Raw genomic sequence first — 24,223 nt, forward strand, 5'->3', positions numbered from 1 at the left:
TTTTAATATCATATTCTTTTTATCATTATCTAATTTTATCTACATAATAAATAACGTGCCAATGAGCCAGTCTATAGTGGATCGTTCTAAAACTTAACCGTTGAGAGAGGTAACGACTGAGGCAGTGTCACTTACTTCATTTGCTCCGCCTCTGTTAAAGTTTGGCTCCACCTTAAATTGTCGCCAAATGTAATATGATGCTCCATATGCTAGCATTTAGTCTTCGTTGACGGGGCTGAAGAGAAGCAGGACAACTTTGATCAATATCACCTGTCGAATCATTAAATTACAAGTTACAAAGCCTTTATCATGCCCTTTATTAGAGAGACGGTTCTCCCTCAACGGTTAAGACAGTTCGCCAAACTCTACGCACCGGTTACGGGCCAGTAAGGGCAGGTCACTGCCAGTAAGGGGAGATCACTACAGTTCGTCCTCAAAATCATTCGAACATCATGCAATTAGTACCAATATTTAAATGGACATATTCTCGGCACATATTGTCTTGAATTTATTTTAATTGTACCGATCATTTCAATTTTACTGGTTATCCAAATTATTATACTTCGACCAGACGTTTCAATCTTTGTCGAAACAGACAAACATTTAAGAATTTCAGATATGGCATTCCTTTGTGAATTGATGCATTATTCACACAAATATGCAACTTAATTATTAAACAACGAGCACATACCAAGAACATGGAGAAATAATTGATTTGTGCTTCGGATATTCATCTGTTATAGAGAACGATTTTCAATGCTGATTGACTGTTAACATCATCTGGCGGCTTCTTTGATGTGCAACATCAACATCTAACTTGTATTACATTAATGTAGCGCAACATAGGCTCAACTCGTAAAATCGACAAGCCTTATCAAAATATAGATAATTAAAAGCTTATTTACCTGGACGGACAATACAACTGATAATCGAATACATAGTTGTTTTTCTTATTATTAATTAAGAGATAATGATAATGCAATCACATTGTGTTTTAAGTTAGACTCTTTTCCCAATCATTATTTGCGTGGCACCCATTTCAAATCTGAATGCGTAATATCGCAAACCATTATAATTACACCAGGTCTTTAGTTATTATGAGTCTATCAATTTTGAAGTCATATCTATATATTGTATATTATTTACCAAAAGCAGTAAACATCATAAGACATGTAAAATAGATCGTCTTTTTAATAAAGCGTTAATAATTTGGTTTATGCAATTATGTTTTATGAAAACTAAATTAAATCAAAATTTATACATGATTTTCGCCACAAAACATTTTAAGGTAAGATGAACAGAAGTGAAAATTAGTGACAATAAATAATTTAAGTGACATTTTCTTGTTTTAAAACTTGGTGGATAATATATATAATACATACACACACATAAATCACAAACAATCGGCTTGCCGCAGCCGGGTCTCTGGACTTTGGTCCAGTATGCTAACCACCCACTACACCACAGCGGCTGTTCGTTTACCCGACTAATTGACTTTGTATATTTAAGTTATTTTTTATTCCCAGATTTGCATCATTGATATATACATATTGGAGTTAGACATTTTTGTAATTCTAAACCACAACTAAGCTATTCTCATTCCATATTCTAGACGCAAACTCTATTTCTCATAATAAGGAGTTTAAAAACCTAATACAAAGAAATTGTTTTTAAAAGTACATCGTACATTTAAGACCTTATTAGAAGTTACAAAAAGATAGAAATAGAACCCCTACAGAACGTTCAAAACAAATTGCAAATTGAAAATGTTGCAGGCTCGGTTTGATTGAGCCTGTTCAGATTGAACCTTACTTACCCTTCCAATCTTAAAGTTCTTTGCACATTATGTCAAATGTATGTATTGATATTGTTTTGACGTTGATCAATATAGTCAAAATTGTCATTCTAAATCATTCTTGATATAAGACCAAATGTATTTCAGTGGAAAATAATATCATTTATCTAATCTATCATATTACAAGATAACAAAATTAGCTATGCAAAAAGGAAGTGTGTAAATCTAATGCAGCTGTACATTGCAATATAAGGCACGCGACACCCATGTTTAACTACTTGATTTAGTACATTCTTGACTATATTCAATTTGGATATTCATTTTTGGTAGCTTTGTATATCGCTGGATTCAAGTTTCATGAATTGGGCGCATCAACATTTCTATTTCTGTTACTTGAGCCAAATAGTGTCTATAAACTGCGGATACCACATATATCAGATAATTGTTTTTCTTCGGGAAAAAGGTATGTTACATTTTATGAATTTGTCTTCATCAAATATTTTTTAACCTTTCATTTTATCATTTGAATAATACTTTAAGTAAATACAGACGATATTTAAGTTTTAATTTAAATGAAGAAAAAAAATCATTTTGTAAATTCCTATTTAGTTTTTCCTATTATGTGACTTATCATATGTGTTAGATATAGATAATTATCTTATCTTAGTATATTATTGTCCATTTTTACGTATTAATGAATTCATTTTCTCTAATTTAGAAATTTTACCTAGCGACACAATTACAGTAAAACTGTATCTTAATGCTATACAAACCATTGCATATCGACAGGTGACAGTAATTTCGGATATCATAGATATATTGAAAATAAAGAGAAAGTTATTGTGTTTAAAAATCCAGTAGGTTTGATCTAGTTTGACACAATACACAAGCAAAGCATTAACAACTTTCATCCAGAAATAAAATAGTTGCATTCATTAAATATCAGGAGAAAATCAACGTGAAAAACGGACATTTGCTAAAAGCAACATCTTTTAGAAAACCTTATTAGTAATAATTGTTAGAACGCACACCTGTAATGATTCGTCACACAATATTTGGACTAGAAACGACTCAGACTTTTGATATGCGTTTAACTTATTTGAACACTTGTTTTCATAAAGGTAGGGCATGTCTCATTTTCATGTCAGAAAGTATTTGTATTCAAATACCAACATTTTAGTGGAAAACAATAGTCGAGTATAATGATAACTGAAGATCGAAACACGTTCAGTGTTCTTACCATTATCAGAATTGTATGTCATCCCGAAATCCTACCTAGTTCAAAAGACTTTCGAGCCTTCTTTATTTTATGGAACATAGCTAGTTTTCGTAAAGGTTTCGCAACTCAAACTGTTATTTATTTTGGGATTTTACGCCGCAATAGCAGGGTACAGGATAATTTCACATTTACTGATGAACATTTAATACGAAGGCAAATTGGTTTGTATCACTAATTCCCCAACAGTATATATAAAAGAAAAACACAGAACTCGCTAAGAACGCCCAAAACAGGCAAATTAAAAGTTTCGCAGGCTTGTTTTGATTAAACCCGATCATGGGACTAAGCTGCCGTCCCCGCCACCTTGCACAGGCTTTACAATAATACAATGGAATATGGATAAAAAAAAATGATAAAAGTTTGAAAAAAGATACATCGGCATGTAGTAACTCAAGCTCCACACAAGCTACCCGTGCTTAGAATATTTTCATTGAAATTCAAACATTTTAAGTTTCCTTTTATGACTTCCCTGAGATACGTTCAACAAAACTTTCCACCCACTTTTTTATTCAGGTCTGAAATATGGGGTTTAAGAAATCTTGATACTATTGAATGTGTACAACTTAAGCATGTGTTAAGATTAAAAGTCTAAAATCAGTTTCACTTCTCGCAAAATTTACAGGAAAGGACTTAATATAAGAAAACTTTTTCATAGGTCATTTTAGTCATTTAAGAATTGCAAACTTAACTCGGGGAATCTCATTGGCCGTTTTAAAATAAAATGTAAAGGACAGTCCGAAAATGAAATATGCAGGATAGTTCTTTAACTTTCTATAGTTAAATTGCTAAGATATTAAAGTTCTGCGTAACCATACTTCCTCCCACAAAACATTTTGCACTATGTTTTGTTCTCGTGATCATTTTATTTTACCTAAGAACTTACTGAGTCTTTTTACAAAATAACTAACTGAGTTATAAATTTCGTCTAACATATCAAAACGACCTATAACGTTCACAATCCTGTAAGTTCACTCATGCGCAAGAAAATATCGATAAACACATCCTATCGGGCATCCTCAGTTTATATTCAATAAGTGTCCAAAATATTATATGATCATGCATATCAATGTTTATAATTTTCATATATGTTTCCTTAATTATCAAGCATCTATATTTATAATTGCCTTAGCTTACCAACTGCGTAGATGTCGGGTTCGAAATTGAGTTCTTGTACCGAAACACGACCGGTTCATTTAAGAACACATCATACAGTGTTCCATTTTCAGGATAAATAACCATTGTTAAATCTTACCGTTCTAATACGTTCACTAAATATAACGTTCCACGTATCAACCCTTTAGATTATAATATAGCGTGGCTGTCAACCATAAATAGACACAACTAAGTCGTAAAATAAATCGTAAATAAGTGGTTTTAACTTTGGTTGCTTTGGCAACAAATAGTTTGTAAAACATGGCAAATTGTCATTGAACGCCTACCTTGTTGATATTTTTTTTAATATTTGAACACAAAAACTAGATCCAGTGATAACGAAAAAGGACCAGAAAATATTTTATGAAACTTGAAATATGCATTGATGGCAGTCTGGAGATAATGCACATCTTTTTCTGCCTTTGTTAAAAATTGCTTAAAATATGGAAAATAAAATATTTTTTGTGATACTTTAAAAGGTACTAGAAATATGTACTTGAGATATTGATAGATGGCAGTATGGAGATTATACACATCGTTTTAATCTTGACTAGACTATAGGGAGAGCTAGCGTCGCGACCTTGTCAAGATTCCTGATTTAAGTTACTTTGCATTTATTTTCATTTAAGTCCATAAGTTTTTTTTTATTTTCTAATGTATTTTCTTCAAACTTCATAATCTTCCGATCATCAACCCATCGTATGTGACAAGGTTTAAAACTTTAGCCCAAAACTTATCTAATAATTCCCCCCCACCCACTTGAACTGAGATTGTTCATGGAAAGAAATATTTTGTTTCGTTTTTTAAATACAATGTAACTTCTTTAATTGTCAATGTATATACTTCAACCTTTATTTATATGTTTCGTATTATCACTCTTATCGTTTTTGAGAAAATTCAATACTCTAGCTTGACTGTTTCTAGAATTATGTCACCTCAGAACTTAGCTTTTCGTGTCGCCTTGAAAATGCGACATATAGTGGTTACTTTTTTGTCTAGAAATTATTACTTTTAACTTAGACGGTTTTGGTGAAAGAAATACCGCACCCAGTTTAAAATTTTAATGGGGCTTACATTAAAATGTTGCTGGCTTCCCTTGTCTTGTCAGAAAGACTTAAACTTATATTTATAAGTTCTCCAGAAATAGGCTTCAGAACAGTACTCTGGAAGTTACAATATAATAAAGCTGACTGTTCTTTTGTCACAACAAAATCATTATTTAATGCATCACGAATAATTTGTGGTACTTGTACTTATAAGGACATTTTATTTCTAAAAGATCAGTATGGTCTTAAAAAAAACAACAAAAAACAATTATTGTTAGTCAATAAGTAACTGCACAAATTATTTATCTTAAAACTTGTTTTGTGCACATTATTATATGTCTTGCTTATCATGCCATCTTCTTGGTGTAACATGCAATATTGTTTTGTCAATATGATATTGTGGTGAATGTTGACAGAAATCTTGAGAAAAACAAATTGCAAAACATGATTTGGCGTTTTCTTTACTCATATCTCTAAATGGAGATTCGTCCGGAACATTTTCCTATGATCATACTATAGCTATGGTTTTCTAACGGGTTGTCTTTCAGCAGACATCTTTGATTCACGGTTAACTGTATTAAAGATTCAATAGCGAATATTAAAATATATAAATTGCTAAAATTTGATATTAGAAAATATTGACAATTACTACAGACTCTATTTATAAATATATAAAAAAACATGTTTTGACTTCACACAAAGTCGATATATTTTGTTCAAAATAGAAACTAGGAAAAACATCCTAATCAACAAGACCATATAAAAACTTGAACTTGAACTTGACCTTGAGCTTTAAATAACTTTAAATGAATTTAATAAAATTATTGAATTTGGATTAAATCATTATAATTTTGTTGTTTATGTACGAGTTGGATTCTTACTTTGACAAAACAAGACTTCTGGCCAAACAGAAATGTTAAATAATATAGATTGTAGTTTTTCCACCTTTGATTTAACTTTGATATAATTCGACAAAGAATATTTGATGAAGTGACTTACTTTCTTGTCTTTTGATGAACAGATATGAAATTTGGAGCATGTGCACAGTTCCAAATGTTACAATAAAGTTTTATAGCAACTCACCTAGATTTTGACAAAGTGTCTAAATTTGAACTTTTATATCAGCTGATCTAGATTAAATGACGAAATGTATTGTTCTTAGAAGTACAGGCATAAATTGTTTGACTTTGGGCAAAGTTTTAGTTGCAAAAATGAGTTTTAAAATAAGCTGACCTAGATAATTTTATGAAGTGACCTACTTACTTTTCCTTGATATACAGTTATGAGATTCGGACCATGTAAAATTGTAGTTTGATATCAGCTGACTTATATATTGACCTACATTTCTGTCCTTTGATATACACTTATGACATTTAAATCATGTGCATGTGGACAGTTGTAGATGTAAAATTGAAATATGGTATAAGCTGACCTTAAATGTTTGATGAAAAGACCTACTTTATTTTTTCCTTTGATGTACAGTTATGTACACAGTTTCAGTTGACCTAGATTTTTGACGAGGTGACCTACTTTCATGTCCTTTGATATACAGGTTTGTAATTTAAGCATTGCACAGTTCATGATTAAAAATTGAACTGTGATATCAGCTGACCTGGATTTTGATGAATTTGCCTACTTTTTGTCCTTTGATGTACACCTATTAAATTGGAACCATGTACACAACTTTAGATAAAAACGGATCCTATGGTAAAGATTCATACTTTGACAAAACAACGAGGTCGACTAGACTTCCAAGTTGAAATATTAATTAAAAAGGAAATAAATAGTTCCTTCTATAATTTTCTGTTTAAAAAGATGCTTAAACCTTTTATATGCTAACTTTTAGAAACGGAAAAATCTATACGCTTCCCCCTCCCGTTGATGTTTCGTTAGATATATGTAGAAATATATCATTGAATTTAATTTGTATTATTAGTGTAATTGCGCAATACGATTTTAAAATTCTAAATGAACCACATCTTGTTAGATCGAGGCCGAGTAGGTCCATGTTTTGCTTATTTATAATTTTATCATTAGCGCTTCTTTTTAATGTTTTTTTTCGTTCCGTTTCTATGATTTTTTTTTCATTAATTTTGTGTGAAGTCTATACTCTTTTTAAATAATATTGATTAAAATTTAATATTGAAAATTCATCAGGATTAAAATCATAAATGTCATTTCATTGCCGTACAATATAAAACAGTGTTTCTGTAAAATAAAGTATAAAACTGTATAAGCTGTTTCATATCTGTTTAGACAACTTTGCAAACACTTTGCCGTTTTTTAAAATTATACTGCAAACATAATTATTGGTCGAGCGATGTCAACTTAAGTGTTCGAACCACATACCTATAACATATTAGGTAATCACCTAACCGACTATGCTTTAGCAGATGTGACTCTGACCTACACGTTAAGTTGGTGTGACTTTTCAAAACATTAGTTATTTATAGTTATTTACTCCATATTACTTATCGGTTACTATACGGACAGAGTTAAAGTTAGATCGAACATTTAAATGAGTGCTACAATATATCTAGTGCAAAATCAATTCAGGGGTGATTTACACTTTTTAAAATAATTGTTTAATGAGAGTTTGTTATGAATTCAAAGCGGAAATTGTGACCTTAAATACCTATGAAGTCATAAAATTGATTATATTTCAGAAAAGTCGTCTTCATTTTAAGCCATATATTGAAGAGAGTCATAGAAAATAGTAACAACATAACGAAAAAGCTCCGTTGCGGAAGGGTATTCTTTTTTTTCATTATTGAAGCACGTTTTATTTTTATAAGTTGTACAAAAATACATTTTACCTATTTGTAATTGAGTTTTAAATTTTATCCGGTTGATTATTAAATTTCGTTTTAATAGTATGATTTTACTATTTAATTTATTAGGTTTAAAATACGCCTTTTGCTTGAAAATTGAATTTGATAATCTGTTACCGTGGCAACAAGTTCAAATATCTCCGGTATTATTATTTCAATAGATAAATGAAAATATAATCAAACTTGTGAATTAAACAGTTGCTAAAAACAAATGAAACACGTTAATTATGCTAAATAAGCACGTTTAAATACTTCTTATATAATACTCTCTTGTTTAATTGTATTGTTGTTAGAGCTTAGTTACTTGGCATGTAACAATGTAGATATCAACAATAGTTACAGGAAATAACACGCCCCTGTCCTTTTGATCTCAACTATCATAATGATTGTTCAATAAAATACAGCATAAAGAATTAATAAAAGATTTGTTTACTTGAAACAAATTACCATTCGGACGTACATAGTTCTGCCAATTACTTGTTCTCTCTTTAAGTCCTGCCTAATTTTAATTGTTTTATTTATTCTATGTATATATTTACTTTTCAATTTATTTTTTGTTACGTTTGTGACAAATTATGTTAAATGTAGCGCTGTTCTTTTTGCGAAAACTCTTTGAAACCATTGTCAACAGTTTATTAAAAAACACATGGTAACACAGAGATTCAGAGGAAAATTGTATTAATTTCTTAGATTAAATGTTTCTTTGGCTGCATTTACATTTAATTATGCATTTTCAAAATTTCTTTACTTATATTACTATATATTTCTACTTGCAGATGTACGACTGTGACAATTTTGGAACACGACATGTGCACGCAACTCGTCCGGACTTTATTAATTGTGCAAAATTAGTCTTTTTAGCTCACCTGAGCTTGCTCAGGGTTAGCTTTTAGGATCGGTGAATGTCCGTCGTCCGTCGTCCGTCCACGATTGCTTGTGAACACTCGCATTTTTGCCTCAATCACTCGCATTTTTGCCTAAATCATCATCAAACTTGGCTAGGATGCTTATCTAGTTGTAAGCTCGGATGAGTTCGAACATGACTCATCTCGGATGAAAAACTAATTCACAAGAGCTAAAAATAGAAAAAACCTTGTGAACACTCCAGAGGTCACATTTTTGACCCAATCATCATCAAACTTGGTCAGGATGTTTGTCTAGGTGATAGCTCTGATGTGTTCGAACATGGGTCATCTCGGATGAAAAAGTAGGTCACAGGAGCTATAAATAGAAAAACCTTGTGAACACTCTAGTGGTCACATTTTTGAACCAATCATCATCAAACTTGGTCAGAATGCTTGTCTAGTCAATTGCTTGGATGAGTTGGAACATGGGTCATCTCTGATGAAAAACTAGGTCACAGGAGCTAAAAATTACGAAACCTTGTGAACACTCTGGTGGTCACATTTTTGACCCAATCATCATCAAACTTTATCAGGATGCTTGTTTAGATAATAGCTCGGATGAGTTCGAATATGGGTCATCTCGAATGAAAAACTAGGTCAACGGAGCTATAAATAGAAAAACCTTGTTAACACTCTAGCGGTCACATTTTTGCATCAATCATCATCAAACTTGGTCAGGATGCTTATCTAGTTGATAGCTCGGATGAGTTCGAACATGGGTTATCTCGGATGAAAAACTAGGTCACCGGAGCTAAAAATAGAAAAACTAGCGGTCACATTTTTGCATCAATCATCATCAAACTTGGTCAAGATGCTTGTCTAGGTGATAGCTCGGATGAGTTCGAACATGGGTCATCTCGGATGAAAAAGTAGGTCACCGGAGCTAAAAATAGAAAAACCTTGTTAACACTCTAGCGGTCACATTTTTGCATCAATCATCATCAAACTTGATCAAGATGCTTGTCAAGGTGATAGCTCGGATGAGTTCGAACATGGGTCATCTCGGATGAAAAACTAGGTCACAGTCATCCTTGTTAACAATCAAGTGGTCACAATTTTGACTCAATTGTCATCAAACTTGGTCAGGAAACTTGTCTATCTTGTCTTACTGGTCAATGCTGGGAATAAATCGAACATGGGACATCTCGGATGAAAAACACTCTAGTGGTCACAATTTTGACTCAATTGTCATCAAACTTGGTCAAGAAACTTGTCTATCTTATCTAACTGGTCATTGCTGGAAATAAATCGAACATGGGACATCTCGGATGAAAAACTAGGTCACAGGAGCTAAAAATAGAAAAATCTTGTTAACACTCTTGTGGCTACTGTTGTGATCCAAATATTCTGTTAATTGGTCTGAAAATTTGTTTTGATGATTTCTAAGTCAAGATCGAACATGGGTCATCTTGGATGAAAAACTAGGTCACACCGCCCAAATATGGAAAAACCTTGTTAACATTCTAGTGGTCACATTTTCGACTCAATTATCATCAAACTTGGTCAGGATGCTTGTCTAGGTAATTGCTTGGATGAGTTCGAAATCGCATGTGAAACAAGGTCACCGGAGCTAAAAATAGAAAAATCTTGTTAACACTCTAGTTGCTACTGTTTTGATCCAAGTATCCTGGAAATTGGTCTAAAAGTTTGTTTTGATGATTTCTAGGTCAAGTTTGAATATGTGTCACCTGGGTAAAAAACTAGGTCGCGCTGCTCAAACATGGATAATCCTTTTTAACACTGTAGTGGTCACATTTTTGACTCACCTGTCATGAGACTTGGTCAGAATGCTTGTCTAGGTAATTGTTTTGATGAGTTTGATAAGTCAGGTGAGCGATCTAGGACCATAATGGCCCTCTTGTTATATGCATATTTTTGATCCCATTTTTCAGAAAAAGCGTTTTACCTTACACATAGTGTACTAGTTAATTACATAAATAATTCTAAAGATAATTTTCAAACGTTATCATTTTCAAGATCTTTGAAAGTGTACCTGTTCAGTTACGTGTACCTGTTATGTTACATGATATGACAAAATTCCATAAAGAGGAAGGTTACCCTTGATTTTTATTTAATTCCCCCTTTTACAATTATATTTTTACGGCTTTTCTCCATTTCGTACATGTTATCAATAAATCACTTGAATCTTGAAATATTAGACCAATTCTAAATTTAGAATGCAAAACTTTAAGGGCAAGCAACCTTTTACTTCAGGTGTTTAGATAATAATATATGCCATTTAAAAAATGATAATAATATGGTATTCAATTGAAGCTTGCGACACATATTGCAGAATTAACAGTATAAATCCCATCTGTTCTGTCACTGTTTTTTGTTGTTTTTTATTTGAAAATTTTCAATAAATTTCAACAGGATATGTAACGAACAAGCTTCAGTAAGAGATTTTGAATTAAAAAAGCTTGAATTGCAACTGAAAATCAAAGAGCATGAAAAATATATTGCAGAAGCGAAGCTCAACAGAGCACAGACTGAAAATGAACAAGGCAGAGACACAGTAAAGAGCAAGATTGATTACGAGAAAGCAAGAGCAAATGCCGAAACAAAAAGGGAAGCCGCTGAAACCGCTAGGGCCAAGGCTGAGAGAGAAACTGCTCGGGCTAATGAGTTGAAATTCAATCGAGATATGATACATTTGCAATCATTATCATGGTAAATATACCTGTTTCAAACAAAAATAAGCAATAAATGACAAGTTTTATTTTACTTTTAACATGAATTTATGATAAAAAAAATGCACCTAAGTCAATTTTTATCTCTTGTCGAAGACGAAAAGGACGAAAAGGATATTGATTTGGCTTTATCCGTGCAGCTGTTTGACTTTCTGTCTTTTCGTCTGTTCGGCAACAATTTTGTGTGATTGGTATGATAACACTATTCAAAGGTACATAGTAAGAACAGCAAAAACAATTCTTTGTACTATGAGGCGGAGGATATCAATTTAAATTAAATGGTTGCTAATATTGTTTATTCTTTTAATAGGATCCTTGGTCGTGTAACATATGTAACAGTTATGAAAGTTCTAAAAAAAAACACACAAATCTTCATTAAAGCAGTGGACATCTGCGAATGTTTAACTTTCAATGACTGCAAGAGCAAGTATTTAGATAAAATGTTTTTGACTTATTTAACACCTTTTGAAATGTAACTTATAATCTTCAAGCGTTTGCAATACCTGATGTACACTTAGTGAGCGATGAATATTGGGTCATATTGAATAAATTAATCCTCGTTTTCATTTACTGGACAACGGTGCCATTTAAATAGCCTACTGCCTGGTTCACGTGATTGTCAAAAGACAAAGTACTAGTATGACGAAACTGGATTCTATTTACGAAAACATATAACGAAAAGTGAATACCAAATTATTTTAAAATACGCAGTAAGTGTTACAGGGCTTTAAATGTGCTCGAGGTCTCTTCAGATGCTAAGGCAATAAAAAAATTACCCGTATTGATGATGTACTGATAAACTGAAAATATATCGACCGAAACATTAGTTTATACTATGATATTTTATTTTATGATATCATAAACCAACAAGAAATGTTGGACGACACTTATGCCCCCTTTCTAGCTTTTGACTCACATTATTCGTAATTTTGCTATAGAAACTTGCCATAAATGGGTACATGAAAGTGTTCAGTTATGGAATAAAGAAATATAATGAAGACTTTCTGATAAATAGTTTTCAAGATAATGAGCGGAAACCATTCTGACATTTAAGGCCCCTATGTACTTGACCATTAAACTTGTGACCCAAAATCAATAGGGGTAATCTAATACTTATATCAAATCAATATTTAAAATATGAAGACTGTGATAAAAAGCTTTAAGATAATGATCGGAAACCATACTAACATTTAAGGACACTGACCTTTGACATAGTGACTCTAAAATCAATAGGGGTCACTTACTAGTTATGAGCAATCAGTATGTGAAATATGTAGACTTTGAGACAAATAGTTTTAAAGATAATAAGCGTAAACCATTCTGACATTTAAGGCCCTGTGATCTTGACCTATAAAATAGTGATCCCAAAAGCAATATGAAAACTTTGTGATAATCAAAGATAATGAGCTGAAATCATATTACCATTCAAGCGCCATGTGGCCTTGACCATTGACACAGAGACCAAAATATCAATAGGGGGTCATCTTCTAGTTCTGACCAATTAATATGTGAAATATGAAGACTTTGTGATCAAAAGTAACCAAGATAATGAGCGGTCACCATTCTAACATGTATGGCCCCAATCACCTTGATCTTTGACCTGGTGACCCCAAAATAATTAGGGGACATTTACTAGTTATGAAACATTAATATGTGAAATATGAAGACTTTGTCAACCTAATAAGCGGAAATGATACATCCATTCAATCCCCTTTGACCTTTACCTTTGACCTAGTGACTTCAAATCAATAGGGGACATCTTCTAGTTAAGACCAATCGCTATGTGAAATATGACGACTTTGTGATGAACACTTTTTAAGATTATAAGCGGACTCGGTTTGATTGAGAATGCACATGAGGGATAATGAATAAGCATAACATTCTTCACGCTCCCAAGCTTGGCCTGAGCGGTCACAATTTATACTCATACTTGATGCGAAAAATCAGGCTCGGCCAATAGAATTTTACGCAAATACTTACATTACAAATACTGTCATATCTTTTGATTCTGCAAATGGATTTTTTTTCAAATAAGATATGATAAACAAGATAAACAAAGAGACAATGAACGCAACTTTATAGACACCCAGTGAGGATTATTCGTGCTTAATATCTAATCTCTAGCACTTCAAATTCTCATTCCAATATGAAAGTAAAATGGGCCTGCAGATTGTTTTCAAATGGAGTATTTTCATTGGTCACAGGAAAACCTCGGACCAATGAAAATACTTAAAGGGAAACAACTCTGCTGTGCCAATTTACTTTCATTCTGGATTGAGAATTTGACATATAGGAAAAAAGGTGCGTTATAGTTTCATATGATGCTTTGATTGAACAATTATTACAAATAATAACTTAATTTTATCATATTTAAATACGCAATACAAAGAAATATTCTTTCACGGTGAATTTAGTGTGTTTTACTCGTGAGAGTTTTTACCGAAACGCGGTGCAATCAGATCTCTTTCCGAGTTTCATTTGTTGACAGTTTGGGCTTGGATATTTCTTGCTACGTATAATCAGCGAAGGTGCCAGTGTTGTTTTCTTAAAGAGTATTTATTTATCTAAGATTTGAGACCAAGATTGTTAAGATTGGTGAAAAATTGATGAATATATGCGCTGATAATTGAGATGCTAGTGATATTTCTATGCAAATGAAAGTAGAGTAAATTACCTTTATAATATTTTAGTCATACAATTTTTTTTTCATAATTTTTTTTAGGGTTTAGGGTTGTAGAGGGGGGACGGTGGTATAGTGTAAGTCATGGCCACGCAACGTTTACCTGTGATTGTAATGACAATAAATGCAAAGTGCTAATTAGTGTGTAATTGTAATGACAATAAATGCAGATTGTTAATGAAAGAACAAAGACAAACAAAAAGAGAGAGAAAAAAAAGAAAAAAGTTAAGCTTGAAATTACTAGAATTTACAATCACCATATATCTAATATTAGTCTACGGAAGCACAGAGGGCACATTCCGATTTTATTTCATTTTCCTATCTCGTGGCCAAGAGATACAACTTGGAAAAAAAATGCTATCTCGTTGCCACGAGTTAGCCAACCAATCAGATGAACACATACAAGTCGTGGTAACGAGTTAGCTGACCAATACAATCGAAGATACGCTCGTTGATTTCGGTGCGAGCAGACATACTTGCCAAGATGGCGGCCTATAGAATGATTGTATGGCAACGAGATAGAATATAAAGCTGAGTGGCCGGTTAACTTGTGAGAATAAGGTAGAGAATTTTTGTTTTTGTTGTTTTTTTTTTTTTATTTTTGTTTTGTTTTTTGTTTTTGCTTCTTTCTTTCATCGGAGTTATAACTCGTGACTAACTACGTGATTGTTACAATTTTATTTCATAACAATTTAACATATGAGCTAAAAATATGGCTATCATTTGTGTGAAGCTGGCCCTAAAATTGTAGTATATTTAGTCTATTATAGATTTTCTATGGTATACATTGTCTTCTTTTAGTTCTAAAAAGGGTATATAAAACGATAATACATCTCATCGCATATATCCCCCAAGTTACATTTTTGGCACTATCTTAGCTTATGGGGTTACAAAGACTGATTCTTACAAAGGTAGTTCATTTAAAATTTTGGTTAAACTGTATCAGGTTGTAACTGTACATCAAAATGGGAAACATAAATAAAATTCTTATACAGTTTTAAGCTCACCTGAGCTTGCTCAGGGTGAGCTATTAGGATCGGTGAATGTCCGTCGTCCGTCCGTCCGTCGTCCATCGTACGTCCACAATTGCTTGTGAACACTCTTGTCTAGGTCACTGCTGGGAATAAATTGAACATGGGTCATCTCGGAAGAAAAAGTAGGTCACCGGAGCTAAAAATAGAACAATCTTGTTAACACTCTAGTGGCTACTGTTGTGATCCAAATATTCTGTTAATTGGTCTGAAAGTTTGTTTTGATGATTTCTAAGTCAAGTTTGAACATGGGTCATCTTGGATGAATAACTAGGTCACACCGCCCAAATATGGAAAAACCTTGTTATCATTCTAGTGGTCACATTTTCGACTCAATTATCATCAAACTTGGTCAGGACGCTTGTCTAGGTAATTGCTTGGATGAGTTTGAAATCACATGTAGCTAGGTCACCGGAGCTAAAAATAGAAAAATCTTGTTAACACTCTAGTTGCTACTGTTTTGATCCAAGTATCCTGGAAATTGGTCTGAAAGTTTGTTTTGATGATTTCTAGGTCAAGTTTGAATATGTGTCACCTGGGTAAAAAACAAGGTCGCACAGCTCAAATATGGATAATCCTTGTTAACACTGTAGTGGTCACATTTTTGACTCACCTGTCATGAGACTTGGTCAGAATGCTTGTCTAGGTAATTGTTTGGATGAGTTTGATAAGTCTGTTGAGCGATCTAGGGCCATCATGGCTCTCTTGTCTAAGTTTATAACAAGTTTGTGGTGGTAAATTATATTGGATTTAAATACATACCAACAACTAGTTTGGATACTAATGTCGCTTTAAGATGTTTGTTAGATAAGAACTTTGGCGGGTATAAAACTTTTATATACAACTTAACATAAGTGCAATCAGTTATCAAATGTGCATATACACAACTGAAGGATTTCTACGGCCCACATTACATAATGGACATCCGCAATTATCGCATAATGGCAAACGAAAAATCATGTTTTTACTTCTAAATACACTATATATACATGTATATTGTTTTCTTGAGGATACCATTTTTTACCGCAAAGATGATGCAACAATATATCATTTTCATAGTCTTCACTGTCGTAATTAAATAGTTCAATTGTTTTAATGATCATACTGCCCTTTCATTTATTTACCAAAAACATTTTATTTCAAAGGACTAACCCTTGAGCTGCAAATTGGGATCAGAGCTTCCAGACTGAAGGTATGAGTGATTTTCCATGTAGATCTATATCTCTCATTTTTAAAAGATTTTTGCTCTCAAGAAAATAAACTTTGTATACAGAGTATTTCAGGGAAATATTAAACCAGTTCTTACAGATTTATGTCTTTCAAATTATGTTCGTATGTTTCACATTTTTTATCTATTCAGATGCCATTGGACCATCACAGAGACAGCCAATAACGGATTAGTACCGGTTGACAACTTTTCTTGCTGTTCAACTTAAGAAGAAAGCGTTCCATAGCTATGTGTATGTAACTTTCGAACATATATGCTATTTGTATATCATTTGCTTGTATGCTATTAAATGACCTTGAAGAGAGATGTTGCATACCATTATATAGGCATGTTTAACTTTATTTCGCTCTTATATGATTATGCGATTTTATTTTTGTTTATGCTATTTTTTGGTAACTCAGCAGTTGAAGTGCAGGATTGTTTTTCATTTATTACTGTGACATTTTGAAGTTAAAAGTCAATGTATCGAAAACAAAAATAATGATTTTCAAGAAAAGATGAAGACTTCGTGATAACCTCATGGTTTATTATGATATTTTGATTGAGGTTGCAAATAAGTTTACATACAAGTATTGTTTTTTAAGTCTGACGGGCCGTTTGCTATTGTACAAACTGAATTATGAGAAGCTCAGAAAGCCATCTTCAAATTAAATACGTATTTTTATGTTACCTTCACAAAATCTAGACATAAATTAGTTACTTGAATGTGCATAATATTCAACTGTGGTAGTGAAGTTATTTGTTTTAGTTTAAGCCAGACAATATTTGTGATTTTAAAAAACGGTTTTTGGTGTAGGGAAAACAACCCAAAACGACTTTATTAGTTTGTACGAATTTATTTTAGTTCGATTCTGTTGAAAGCTACAAGTTTATTTAGATAATCTCCAATCCGTTCCTGGAACGAACAAGTTCTCAGCAATTTGTTACGTTTTTTGTTGAAGGAAATAACGGCTTAAACAACTTCGAAGTTCGAAGAATGTTGTTTCAGTGTAGGCACTTGCTATTATCAAATACTGAATGAAAGCTTAGATAACTTAAAAAAAGATAGGTACAGGTGTCAGATATATAAATTGCCTAAGAATGATTTAAGAGTAATCCATTAGAATGAAGAATATACAATCATATTTCCCGAATTAGCAATGCAAAGATTGAAAAATAATTTTGTTCACAACTGACATTAACGGAAACAGATTTCTCCACGAGCATTATCTTATAGAAATACAGCAGTTTAATAAAAAGATCGCATCGCAATTAATACGTTTTGTTTTTTATTGATAACATTGCAAAAAGAAAGCAGGTATATTAATTATGGCATCAAGAACTAAGATCGATGAAAGAAAATGTACTATAAGTTATATGTTAGAGAAACAGAGACCCGGTACAGTGTTCAGATAGTGTAAAACCTAAATCTAGAAAAATATATACTGTATATGTATAATATATAGACAAGGTGTTGGACAGGCCAAATCGGCTGAATGTCCCTAGTCCAGTATAAGTCAAAATTGCAGAGTCATTTTTACGTCAATCATATAAAGCTATATATCAAATTGCAGATAAATAAAATCACTAGACGTTGACAATAACATTATTTATCATTTATGGCATATCGTATTTTTCTAGGTCAGACACAACCGTGCAACTCAGTCCTCACTCAATTTTCTACGTGTGTAAACGCAATTCCAAACCATTTCTTTGTACCAACCCGCAATAAATCGATTTTGCTGACCATTTTATTCATTGTTGATACACATTGTTTTTTTCTATAGATGTTGATATCCTTTGCTCTTTTGTTACATTTTGTTCGCTATTTAATATCCTTTAAAAACCATACATTCTCAGACACAAAATCATTTCCAACATGGCATAAAAGTCTTCACTGGCTTGGTCGGTGCAGATATATTATGCATTTTTTATGTTGATACTATAATGCTTAATCTAGTTTTGATATACTAAATCATTTATTGTTAATGTATGATATTTGTGTGCCTTATTACACTTTAAATTAGAACGTAAATTATGCTTTGTTATATTGAAAAGTACATTTAAGCAGAATACCTCCGGATCCGTGCTAATTGCCATGAACATACACGTGAATTACTAACGAGAGGTAAAAGTATGCACAAATTTCCTTGTTGCGTATGTCATGCAGTAGAAATACCGTAATAAGTACTGCAATATCAGTAATTAATTGCATATAATATGTAAGTAATAAATTGAAATTATAATCATTATCACTTTCGTTAGAACTTAGTAAAAATTTTTGAAGATTGATTTACTGACAATATTTTGACTCATTTAAAGGCACGCAGTTATAAGTGATCACTACATTCATAGTAAAATTTTGCTAATGTTATTTACAACACGTGTTTTGAAATGTGAAACTATCGAACCTTTGAAATCGATAAATCACATGTGTTTATGTGCATGTTAAGTATGTAAATCTTTTATTCAAGATATGAATGTTTTTGTTTTCCTTTTCTTCATAGAATATTGTTTATGGCCCAAATTAAGAATTTTGTCTATTATCTAATTTAAAAATGAAAATTCAGAAATTAGTATGATGGTTTGATTGGTAATATGCTGTTTTTATAAAATGTGAAATTCATAATCAAATACTTTGCCACTCGACCTGAAACTTTTTACTTTTGAGCATTTATAAATGTATCTAGTTGAATATATACAAGATATTTTCGTCTTGATGAAGACCTCCCGGTAGGTCAATACCGGTAGATAATAGAGTAATATAAACATCTCTGTTGTTGACGTGTATTTTTTTTCCTTATCATATCTTGACATAATATTTTCGTTAAGGTTATCAACATCAAAGTTTAAATTGTTTTATAATGGTGTGGTTGAAGGGTTGTAAGGGCTTTATCTGTTAAGCAATGATTATCGCTATTCGCTTAAAATGCTATTTACTATCATAATTATTTCATACAGTCACTCCGGAAGTATATATTTTGTTTTAATTCAAACAAATATTTGTGCGGAGGAATAATAGCTTTCTATACTTTAACTCCTTTTTGTTTAGAACAAATGATTAATTATGATATTGATATCCTTCATTGATATTTGTGTAAAACATAAAAGGAATTTCTGTGATAAGATATTGAATGTTTCTATCATGGAAGTGTTTATTAGTTCTCGGCACACCCATATTAATTGTGAGGTTGGTCCTACACGGAAAAGTAGAAATATGTTAAGAAACTATAGATTATATAAAATTATGAGACTGAAGAATATGCTTAATCACTATGTCTTAAAGTTAAAGATCAGCATTTGCTTAATTTAGATGGTGTGTAGCCCCGATTAGACTTCAGACCGGGAGATATGAAAACATTTTAGAGAATTTAAGATTATGTCTGATATGTAAACTCTCAATTGAAAATGTACTTTTAGCCAATGGTGTTTAGATGATGTATAAATAGACACATTCGATGGTATGAAAATATCGACGATTTTTACCTCGTTTTGGGCAAATTATTATCTGTTTTCTAGTAATATGCAGGCTTGACATCCATTTTGTACGCAAAATGCGTGGCTCGCGGTCAGAAGTATGATAATTTGACGTTGCGCGAAAAAATTGTGGTATACGCCTCATCGTCGTGTAGTTAGTTACGTAAAATTATATTATCATAATCTTATGCACAATACAATACAAAATAATTTATTGAGAATTAGACATTATTATTTTTTTTAGCATACAAAGTAAGAGTAAATGGTTAACAGAAGAGGTACAATGACTGTTAATAATTATTAATGGCTTGATTGTACGTTGGAGAAAACGCGATGGTACGATGGTGAAAACGCGATGGTACGATGGTGAAAACGCAATGGTACGATGGTGCAACCGCGATGGTACGAATGATGAAAACGCGTTGCGATTTTATCATTCCATTAGGCACTTGAATTTAAGTGAGAATTTGACTGTGATCAAGACCACCTGAGAATGTGTTTTTTGTGAGACCTTGACTTTATGAACAAATGTGTGAGAACTTACATTTTTTGCAATGTAAATGAACCGGAATGGAATTTCTAACTGTTTCATCTCCTCATGTTATGGAAACTTTGGTTAAAGTTGCATTATGCCCGATCTTTGTAATCTAAAGACAATTCTATGAGTAAAGTTATTGACGTTATTTTCTTTTTATGCCGAAGTCTTGTTTAATTTAGGAAGTTCTTATATTTTATCTTTAGCATGAAATTTTTGTTCTTGAATTATATTACACATTTAACTTAGTTTGACAGCGAAAATTGAATATTATGTAAAATTTACGGTTTATCACGAATCAGATTACAAGGAAATGGATTAAGGCAGTGGGAAATTATCCTCTGAACCACTTCATACCGGTATAATCTGCATTTTTACAAACTTGGTATACATACTTCTTTCAATGACGCGAAGTTCAGTGCACAAGAATCGTTACTCTGCACTTCTTTATTTTTTGAGTAATTTTCATCATTGCTAATGTTCATATCCTTATTTTTGTGTGGGCCATTTCTCGTAAACTATAAAAGCTATTGACCTAAAACTTCATGGGATGATTGATATCATTGACTGAGATAAAATGCAATGCACAGAAACCGGCACTATATACTCCATGATTTTAAGTTATTGCCCTTAGTTCATTTTCATACTTTTTTTGTCCTAACTATAAAAGCAATTGACTTGAAACTTGATAGGATGATAGATCTCATTGAGCAGAATTGCAGTGCACAAGAGCCGGTACTCTATACTTCATAATTTTAGAGTTTTTGCCCCTTGTTAATTTTAATACTTTATTTTTTCCGGGCCAATTCTCCTACACTTTATAAAAGCAATGGACTTGAAACTTAATTCTTTTAATTAAGTCGTAGGAACGGGATACTATGTCGTGGGCACAAGATATTGTGTCGCGGCCACAAGCTAACTAGTCGTGGCCACATCATAATTTAGTTGTGCGCACGAGATATTTAGTCGTGACCACGAGTTACTAAGTCGTGGAAACGAGATTCCTAAGTCGTGCGCACAAAATAATTAACCAATGTCTAATGTAATCTGACATAGTATATCGTGTCCACGACTTAATTATCTCGTGCCCAATACTAGGTAACTCATGGCCACGATATAGTATCTCGTTCCTACGGCTTCACTTTCCTGTGGTCACGATTAAGTTATTCGTAGCCACGACATTATATATCGTGCGCACGAGATAAATAAAAATACACACATGTGACCTTTGTGCCACTGTAAAATGTGTCTTATCACCCAAGAACTTTGTTTGTAGTTCGTAATCAATTTAAGTCGATGATTTATTTCAATCAATCGCAACTTCACTTGCGTTCATTTGTTTTAATATTTTCTTTTTTTCTTTTATTTATTTGTTAAAAAACATCTGTGCTTAAAAATGATGTTTCATGTTGTGCTTCTACTTGGCAGAGTACTTTGCCTTTTATGTCCGCGATTCAACTACTGAATGCATCATCGCACTATCTGTGTAATGTATAAACTGAATAGCTAAAGCAAACAAGCGATCTCATCAAAACAGGAAGTGTTCCTATCAGCCCTAATTTGAAGTGTTGTGAGATAAGTCATGTGTGCCGCTTTTTGTTAGCCCTTATGTCAATATTATGACGCTATTCTTTGTCGATTTCACATGACATTCAGGACCAGGTCTTGCCTCGGTCGATTATTTTAGCATAAACTTACATACAAACGGACAGAAAAATAAATGAAAAGGTAAAAGAACTTATATTACAAAGTCTAACGTTTTCCATAAAAGGAATAAGAAGATAGTACACGGACTATTGGAAGTTAAAAAATTACATTTTCGAGTTGTAAAATACGTTTTGACAATTATTACATTTAACACAACAAGAGTGATTTTGTAAGACCATTTACAAACGTGACCATTTAGTTAAGAAATAAAAGTTCGCACCGCGGGGGGGGGGGGGCGAGATGTAAGAAATAAAACGGCGGGGGCTTGGAGCGAAAACACGCTAATTAGCGCCCCCGCTAATTACTGTGTTTTCGCTGCGCGCCCCCGACATTGTAACTTGTAAATTATCGACTTTTCGTTTTGTTGGTCGCGAAACGAAAACACGCTAATTAGCGAGGGCGCGCGGCGAAGTTTCATATATTTAACTCCGCCCTGCGCCCCCGCTAATTATCGTGTTTTCGTCCCGTTACCCCGCCGTTTTATTTCTTAAACTTCGCCCCGCGCCCTCGTTTATAAGCGTGTTTTCGCTGCGACCCCCCCCCCCCCCACCCTTTTAACTTCTTAATTTTCGACTTTTCTCTTGGCGGGGTCGCGGGGCGAAAACACGAATGGCAAAAATCAGCCACCTTAGCGCATAGAATAATGAATTTCGAAAATGCACAACATAATTTACATGTGAATTTACATACAAACAAATTAGAAAAATGGACACAGCAATTAGAAATATAGGGACAATAATATTCAAAGATTAATTCAAAATTATATCACTGTATTTTATATGCAAGAACGATTAATTTACATGACTGCATTGTTTACATTAATACCTTTCTATACGCCAATTTACCAGTATTGTGTTCGATCCCCGGGAGATGCTTTGGTAGTTTAGCGCGGAGGAAGGTAGTCTAGTACTGGTGTAACTCTCCAGGAACGATGGTTAGGAACTTACCCGCCTATATGACTGAAATACTGTTGCGAAAAGGCGTAAAATGAAACAAACAAACAAACAAAACACATTTATTTATTGTATTTGTTATGGCGGATATCCCCTTCCATAATTAATAACTCCATTATGGAGTGGCAATATACTTTCTATTATGACTGTTCTTATATTGATGGTAAATTGTATGTATTCATATTGATAACACTGTCATAATAAATAATAATGCTTTACGTGATCGGGTCTGTCTTTTAACAAAAACAGATCTGTGAATGTGTAAGACCTAATGACATATTTCCTTTGTTTTAAAAAGGGCCTGTCCTAAAGATAAACACCTGTCTCAAACAATAGTCTAGAGATAACAGCATTACATTGCGGAATTTTCTACCTTGGAGACAAGGTGAGTTTATTTTTATTCGCAAATTTCATCTTTGAATAATTATTTGTATTCATTTGTATTATTGTTTTTAGTTCGAATAATCATACAGTTAATGATATTATAAATATTGTCAGTTTATTTATACATTGAACTTAACAGTGTTATTCCTTTTTAATATTTGCATTTATTTCCTTATAAAAAAAACCTTTGGACGGAACTTACGGCATATTAGTCGAAAAAGAATGTTGTGATACAACACGGTTATTGTTTTAATTGTAAGGTCAGAGACATGCTACTACACATAAACATGCGGATACTTTCTTTGCGCAAGAATAATTATCTATAATAGAGATAAATAAGTTAAAGTTGGAGAGAGAGTTTTTACTAATTACTTAAACAAGAAGTAAAAAAGCTTTTCAAGCTTCCTACTCAATCCGTACTATTTTTTTATTGTCAATTATCATGTAAATGTAATGTCTATAAACAAAATATTGTTTAAACTAAACAAAAAGTATTGACTATTATCATTTTCGATTAACAAAAGTGAGAAACAAGCACGCTGTAATATACA

The 24,223-nt window shown here is 32.6% G+C and overlaps 1 protein-coding gene and 1 long non-coding RNA gene across 3 annotated transcripts in view; both read left to right on the plus strand.

Moving 5' to 3' along the window:
* Positions 1-2,042: 2,042 nt before the first annotated feature.
* Positions 2,043-9,012, plus strand: LOC132728535 (uncharacterized). Its single transcript, XR_009625498.1, has 3 exons — positions 2,043-2,258; positions 7,939-8,023; positions 8,880-9,012. It is a non-coding gene; the product is annotated as an uncharacterized LOC132728535 (long non-coding RNA).
* A 14,488-nt stretch (positions 9,013-23,500) lies between these two features.
* Positions 23,501-24,223, plus strand: part of LOC132728537 (uncharacterized) — a 38,389-nt gene continuing 37,666 nt past the window's right edge. The window contains exon 1 of one of the 2 annotated variants that reach the window (XM_060714178.1): positions 23,501-23,673. The gene's annotated coding sequence lies outside the window, so the exon portion shown is untranslated. The remainder of the gene's footprint in view (positions 23,674-24,223) is intronic. The other variant, XM_060714177.1, reaches the window with a different exon arrangement.

Source organism: Ruditapes philippinarum, unplaced genomic scaffold, assembly GCF_026571515.1.
Source record: "Ruditapes philippinarum isolate M1 unplaced genomic scaffold, ASM2657151v2 ctg811_1_1_1_1, whole genome shotgun sequence".
In the NCBI taxonomy this organism is placed as follows: Eukaryota; Metazoa; Mollusca; class Bivalvia; order Venerida; family Veneridae; genus Ruditapes; species Ruditapes philippinarum.